The following is a 7,303-nucleotide window of genomic DNA, read 5'->3' on the forward strand; positions in this document are numbered from 1 at the left end:
AAGAGTTGGGGGCTGGGGATTTAGCTCAGTGGCACAGTGCCTGCCTGGCAAGCATGAGGTCGTGAGTTCGATTTCCAGTACTGGGAAAAAAAAAAAAAAAGCAGAAATCAATGCAATAGAGGCAAAGAAATAATATAAAGAATCAATGATTCAAAGAGTTCATTCTTTCAAAAATTAAATAAAAGCAAAAAACCCTTCATCAAATTCATTAAAAAGAGGAAAGAAAAGATTAAAATTCAAGCAATTAGGAATGAAATGGAGGAAATCACAATGCATCCTGCAGAAATCCAGATGATCATCAATACCTGCTTTGAGAACCTGTACTCTAATAAGATGGAAAACACAGAAGAAATGGAAAGATTCCTAGACACATATAAATTACCAAAACTGGATCAAGAAGATTTAAAAATTATAAATAACCCAATATCAAGTAAACTGAAAGTGTAATTAAAAGCTTACCAATAAAGCAAAGCCAAAGTCCTGATGGATCCACTGTTGAATTCTACAAAATTTGAGAGAAGAACTAATGCCACAAATGTTGAAAATCTTTAATGAAATTGGTAGGGAAGAAATACTTTCAAAATCATTCCTGGAAGCAAATATTACCTTAATACTCAATCCAGAGAAGGACCCAGCTAAAAAAGAAAACTAGAGACCTATCTTCCTAATGAACACAGATTTTTAAAAAAAGCTTGAATAAGATACTGGCAAGCAGAACGCAGCAAATCAAGAAGATTACACACCATGACCAAATTGGATTCATCCCAGGGATGCAGGGATGTTTCAACATATGCAAATCAATAAGTGTAATACACCATATTAAAGCCAAACACAAAGAGCACTTGATCGTCTCAATAGATGCAAAAGAAACACTTGACAAAGTTCAACTTCCACTCATGACAAAAACCCTACAGCAAATTGGAATAGATAGTCTTTATCTCAATCTGATAAAAGCTGTCTATGACAAATCAACAGCTAACATCATATTAAATGGTCAGAAAATGAAAGCTTTCACCCTAAAATCAGGAACAAGACAAGGACATTCACTATCACCACTGCTATTCAATATAGTTCTGGAAATATTAGCCAGGCCAATTAGACAAGAGAAAGACAAGGAGTAAGGATAGGAAAGGAAGAAGTTAAATTATCATTATTTGTGGATCACATGATACTCTACACAGAGGACCCCAAAGCTCCATCAAAGTACTTGTAGACTTGATAACCAAATTCAGTAGTGTAGCAGGATACAAAGGCAACACTCAGAAATCAGAAGCATTTCTATACACACACAACAAATTCACTAAGAAAGGAATTAGCAAAACCACACCCTTCACAATAGCATCCAAAAAAAAGAGAAATACTTAAGAATCAATCTAATACAGGAAGTAAAAGATCTATACATTGAAATCTATAGTACTCTGAAAGAAGAGATTGAAGAGGATACCAGAAAATGGAAAAATATGCATTGCTCATGGATATGAAGAACCAAAATGTCCGTATTCCCAAAACTGTTATACACATTTAATGCAATCCTGCTCACAATACCACTAGCATGCCTCACAGAAACTAGAGAAAATATTCCTAAAATTCATATGGAAATGGAAGAGACCTGGAATAGCAAAGGCAATTCTGGTGAAAAAAGGCATGGGAGGGGGCATCACAACCCTTGACTTGACATTATACTACAAAGCACTTGTGATAAAGTCTGTATGCTACTGGCCAAAAAACAAACCTGAAGCTCGGTGGAACAGATTAGAAGATGCAGATTGAACCTGAAGCCCACGCTGCCATACCTTGTCTGTCTTATCTTTGACAAAAGGGTGAAATACGTTCCCTGGAAGAGAGACTTGTTACTAAATAGTGCTGGAAAAACCGGCTTTTCACATGCTGAAGATTAAAGCAGAGCCATATCTTTCACCATGCACTAAACTGAAATTGAAATGAATCAAAAGTCTAAATATTAAAACAGAAATACTGAATCTACTGGAAGGAAAAATAGGTAGAAATCTTGAAGGCAGAGGTGTAGGCACAGAGTTCACAAACAAAACCCAGATTGTACAGGGAATAGTTCAAAGACTCAACTACTGGGATCTCATCTTATTAAAAATCTTTTGCACATCAAAAAATCACCAACAAAGCAAAAAGACAGCACACAGAGTGGGAAAAAATTTTAGCCAGTTTTCCCTCAAAGGACTTATATCTAGAACATATAAAGAATTTATAAAAAATCAGACCCCCAAATTCAAAGACTCAATCCAAAAATGAGTATCTGAGATGAATACATACTTCTTAGATGAAGAAATACAAACTTAAATAAATACAGGAAAAAAAGTTCAACACCACTGGTCATTGTAGTGATGCAAATTAAAACAACACTGAGATTCCATCTCACTCCAGAATGCCTGTCATCAAGAAATCAACCAATAACAGATGCTGGTGGGCTGTGGGGAAGTAGGAACCCTTTTCCACTGTTGGTGGGAGTGTAGACTGGTGCAACCACTGAGGAAATCAGTGTGGAGAGTCCTCAGAAAACTATGATTAGAGGTCCCATTCAACCCAGCTATTCCCCTTCTGGATATCTTCCCAGAAGATTTAAAAACATTATACCACAGTGATAGATGTCCACCCATGTTTATAACAGTGCAACTGATAATAGTTGAATCTTGGAAACAACCCAAGTGCTCATCAACCAAAGAATGGATAAAAAAGATGTGACCTCTTTATCCAATGGAGTACTACTCAGCCATAAAGAAGGATAAACTTGAGACTTTTATAGGTAAATAGATGCAACTTGAGACCATATTCATAAGTGAAATAAATCACTCACATGTGTAAACATTGTGTTGTCTCCCTGGTGTGAGAAACTGAAAGAGTAAATAATGTCCAAAATGTATAATAGATATTATAAAATGGGAGGAAATTGTTCAAAAGGAAAAAGGAACTAGGATGGGGAAAAGGGGTAAGGATGGGAGAAAGAAGAAAATACAAGACAGTTATACTACTATCTACTATATATATATACTACTATACAGGAAAATACAAGATATTTATACTACTATCTAAGATAGTTATACTACTAATTTCTTAAGAGAGCTAAGGTGCATTGAAAAGAAAGGTTTGTGCTAATATCTTTTGGAGAATTTTTTGTGTCCATATCTTGCAGTGTGAATAACTACTTTAAAAGTAACAGTATGCAATGTACTAATTATTTTGTAATGAAATTTTGTTTTACTTTCTTCCATAAAATAAAAACTGATATTTCTCATCTAGAGGTAACCATTCAGTTGCAGGTTACACTGAACTGCAGTGAGAAGAACCACCTCGTCCCCCGACCGTTGGTGTGTTCCTTCTCCCACCTGCCAGCTTACCTTTCATCCACACCCACATCTCTGCTGCAGATACCTGTGTGGTTCCGAACCCCCTGTCTCGTGTGGGAGAAGCAGAGCAAGCCCGGCAAAGGGGAGCGCGCCCCTGGACATGCTGAGGAGTGGGGAACGCTCACCACAGCCTGCGACTGGGGACACAGCGCATCTCAGAAAGCGAGTTTCAGCTCAAAACCTGTAAAAGTCCACTTGACCTCTGTTCACTCTGATCCTTTTTAAAAATTGTCCCTTTTGTACATTAGGGCCAATTATGTTTTCCTGATCCCACATTTTTGCAGGTCTTTAAGGTTTTCAAGAGGAAAACCCACATCAGCCTTAGGCAGGGGCAGTCCAGGCTGAGCCTCATGCCCCATTGTCCCATTTACTTGACGTTTGTCCCAACCTCTTTCATCATCAACAGATTCCTGATTGATTAACAAGTCCTCAGCTCCAGAGACCAAAGCTAATGAGATGTTCTAAGGACCTCTTGGAGCTGAGGGCCGCGGGAAACCAACCAGGGGCGAAGAGAGAGGACCGGCACCTGTGCTGTGTGTGGCTCCCGCATACCTGGAACATACAGTGAGTATAAGTGAGAATAATAATCTTTTCATGAATAATAATCTTTTCATGAATAATAATCTTTTCATATATAATAATCTTTCCATAAAAGTTCCTCAGACTAGGTGAAGAAACCAGGTAGAATCTCAGAAACACAGCAAGGAAAGCAAATACAGACCAACAAGATTATATTGAATCTAAAACTTGCCCGCTGCGGTATCTCAGAGGTAGAGTTTGTGCTGCGTGTATAAGGCTCTGGGCTTCATCCAGAACCCATATGGAAAAACGCCTAAATATTTTCTTCAGAGTGAAGAAGTATGCAATAGCAAAGAGATAATATACAGACTGGGAAAATACTTGCAAACTCACCTGCCAGAGATTAATACCCAGAATATATAAGGCACTCAAACAAGAACAAATAAGCAGCCATACATCAAACACTCACTATAAATACTCCAGTTACAAGTGGGCAAAAGACCTGAAAAATACTCCTCAGTGGAATTTACACAATGGCCAACAGGTATACGATAAAACATTCAGCATCACTGATCATGAGAGAAGTCAGCCACAGTGGCTATTAACACAAAGACAGACGGTGGGCCTGGGGAGGCTGTGGACAAACAGACAGCTGCAGACTGCAGGAATGAAAAGTGCAACAGCCATTATGAATAACTATGAAAACGCCTCAAAAATTAAAGAAACTAGGAGCCGGGCACAGTGGTGTTCTGTCATTTCAGCTACTTGGGGTGGGGGGGTGAGGCAGGAAGATCACTAGGTAGAGGCCAGCCTGGGCAGTTTGGCAACATCCTGTCTCAGAAGAGAGTAAAAGGGGCTGGGGATGTCGCTAAATGGTAAAGATCCCGCCTCGCATGCATGAGGCGCTGGGCTCACTCTCCTGTGTCACAAAGACACACATGCGCACACATAGAAAATTTAAAACATAAGTAACGCGTGATTTAGCAACCTGAACACTGAGTATGTGTCCAAAAGAAAGAAAATCAATGTCTGAAGAGATATCTACTCTCCAGTATTTATTGCAGTACTATTCATGGTGGTTAGGATGTAAATCTAACCTTGCTAAAATGAATGAACGAACAAGGAAAATGTATATGTATACACAATGGAAAACTATTCAGTCATGAAAACAACAAATTACTGTCATATGTTTCAACGTAGATAAACATGTAGGACATTATTGAAATGAAATAAATCAAGCACAAATGACCAAATAGATACCATAAGATTTCTGTCAAATGGAGAATCTATAACATTGATCTTGTAGAAGAGAATAGAATAGTTTTCTAGGGCAGGAAGGGTAGGGAAATGGGGGTATGATGGGGTAGACTGGTCAGCCTTGGGTTCTGTTGCACAGTAGGTGACTGTAGATTACAGCAGAGCATTGTGTATTTCAAAGTAGTTGGAAGTGAGACAGTCAAATATTCTCATCACAAACAAACGACAAATGTTTGAGACAATGATACGATTGTCATGACACTATATATAGTTATGAAACTTTTACCCTGGACCCAATCAACATGGATAATTATGTATCAATTAAAAATAAAATAAAACATAAAATAACACACGCATTTGGGTTTCAATAATTTGTGAATCATAAAGAAAAGAATTCTGAGATACTTTGATGGAATAAATAATAAGATATGTCTCATTTGTGTAAAAACACAATTTCTAACTTAATATTGCAGATAAAAGCAAGGAAGAAACTATGTAATATTACTTCTAGTGAGCACTGAATTCATTTAAAATGTTTAAAAATACAAATATAACTGGCAAGATAGCACAGAGTTCAAACTAATTCTTAGAGACCACTGTGTGGTGTATATGTACGTATACATACACACACACACACACACACACACACACACACACACACTCTTACATCAAGGCCTGAAGGTGCGATGCCAGTGCTCTGCACCCATTTTGGGCTCACAGGGAAGGATCAGGAGTCAGCCACCGAGACACGGCCGCGTCACTTGCAGGAAGATGCAGAGAACTAGAAATGTTCAGAGGAACAAGGCAGACCCAGGAAGTCCAGCGCCTGAGGTGTCCTGTCCTGCGCCGCACCTGAGAGGAATCAGAAAAGAAGTGACGTGGAAGTAGAAGGGGGCGCTCTGGAGGAGGGGCTGGGCGAGGACCTGTCATCTCCAGAAGGAACGCGCAGTGATGACAGAACCAGCCCAGGTCGGCCTTGCTCTCCCTCCCCGCCCTGGGGTCCAGCGCGGGCTGAAGGTCCCTCGCTCCCCACAGCTTGAGGCTGGGCCGGGTCACTGCTGACAGCGGGGAGCGGCCGCGAAGTCCGCCTCGGGGGTCTTCCTCTAAAGTCACCTGTGGGGAGGAGCGTGCGCCCCGTGCCCCGCTCAGCAAGAGGACCTTCGTACTCGCACGGGAAGTCGTGAGAGGCTGACTTGGAAAGTGATTCCAGCTCTGTTCACAGTAATGAGAGTTTGGAAAGTGATACAACACATCATTAAAGAAAAGACCCAAGCACAGGAGAACAGCAGGATAGGTACAGTATTTATTTCCACTTAATATAGTTGGAAATTCCAGTGATGGATTTAAAAACGTAGAGTACATATATGTATTACATACATGTACGTGTAGTGATGAATTTCCACATATATGCATGTGTGTCATGTATATGTTCACACAGTATATATATGTCCACACACATAATGTGCAGGTTATAAATACATGTGATGCATACACATATAAATTGCTGAGAAATACTAAATAACACTTCTACATTTTGAAAAACTGGAAAATTTTAATAGAACTATACTTCATGAAAATCTCTGCCTCAGAAAGCATTTTCTAAAAAATTATTTGGAAGAGAAAATTCAAAATTGTTGCAGTATTTAGAAAGATGGAATTAATTAATTCTCATTTATTTTATAAATCTGCGTCATCTCCAAAATGCAGCGACCGCCTATACCTACAAACCAATATCACTTATAAATTATACATAAATATTTCCTAACTGAATGTCATTAGTCCCAGCAGAACCTTCCATTAGTAACCACATCTGAAAGTACGCTCTGCTCAGAGAAACCCGCTCTTCCCCCTTACCCTGGGCCGCAGGTTCTGCAGGGTGCCCCCAAAAAGGGAAGTCCCGCGTGTGGTTACCCAGCCCTCAGCCCATCCCTCTGCTCCTCCTCCAGCACAAGGCCTGGCTCAGCCCTCTCCGGACTGCGCAGGTCTCCTCTCCTTCCGGAGACCGGGGTTTCAGCCTGCCCACGTCTCCTGCAGGGCCCACCCTGGGTCAGGAAGTGCTTCAACCCCCCCACATGAACAAACACTTTCTGCAAAGTATCAGCAGAATATTGCTGCGTGGTAGCAACTAAAATGATAAAATAGCTGGAACT

Source organism: Chinchilla lanigera, unplaced genomic scaffold, assembly GCF_000276665.1.
Source record: "Chinchilla lanigera isolate Chin_1 unplaced genomic scaffold, ChiLan1.0 scaffold00180, whole genome shotgun sequence".
NCBI lineage: Eukaryota > Metazoa > Chordata > Mammalia > Rodentia > Chinchillidae > Chinchilla > Chinchilla lanigera.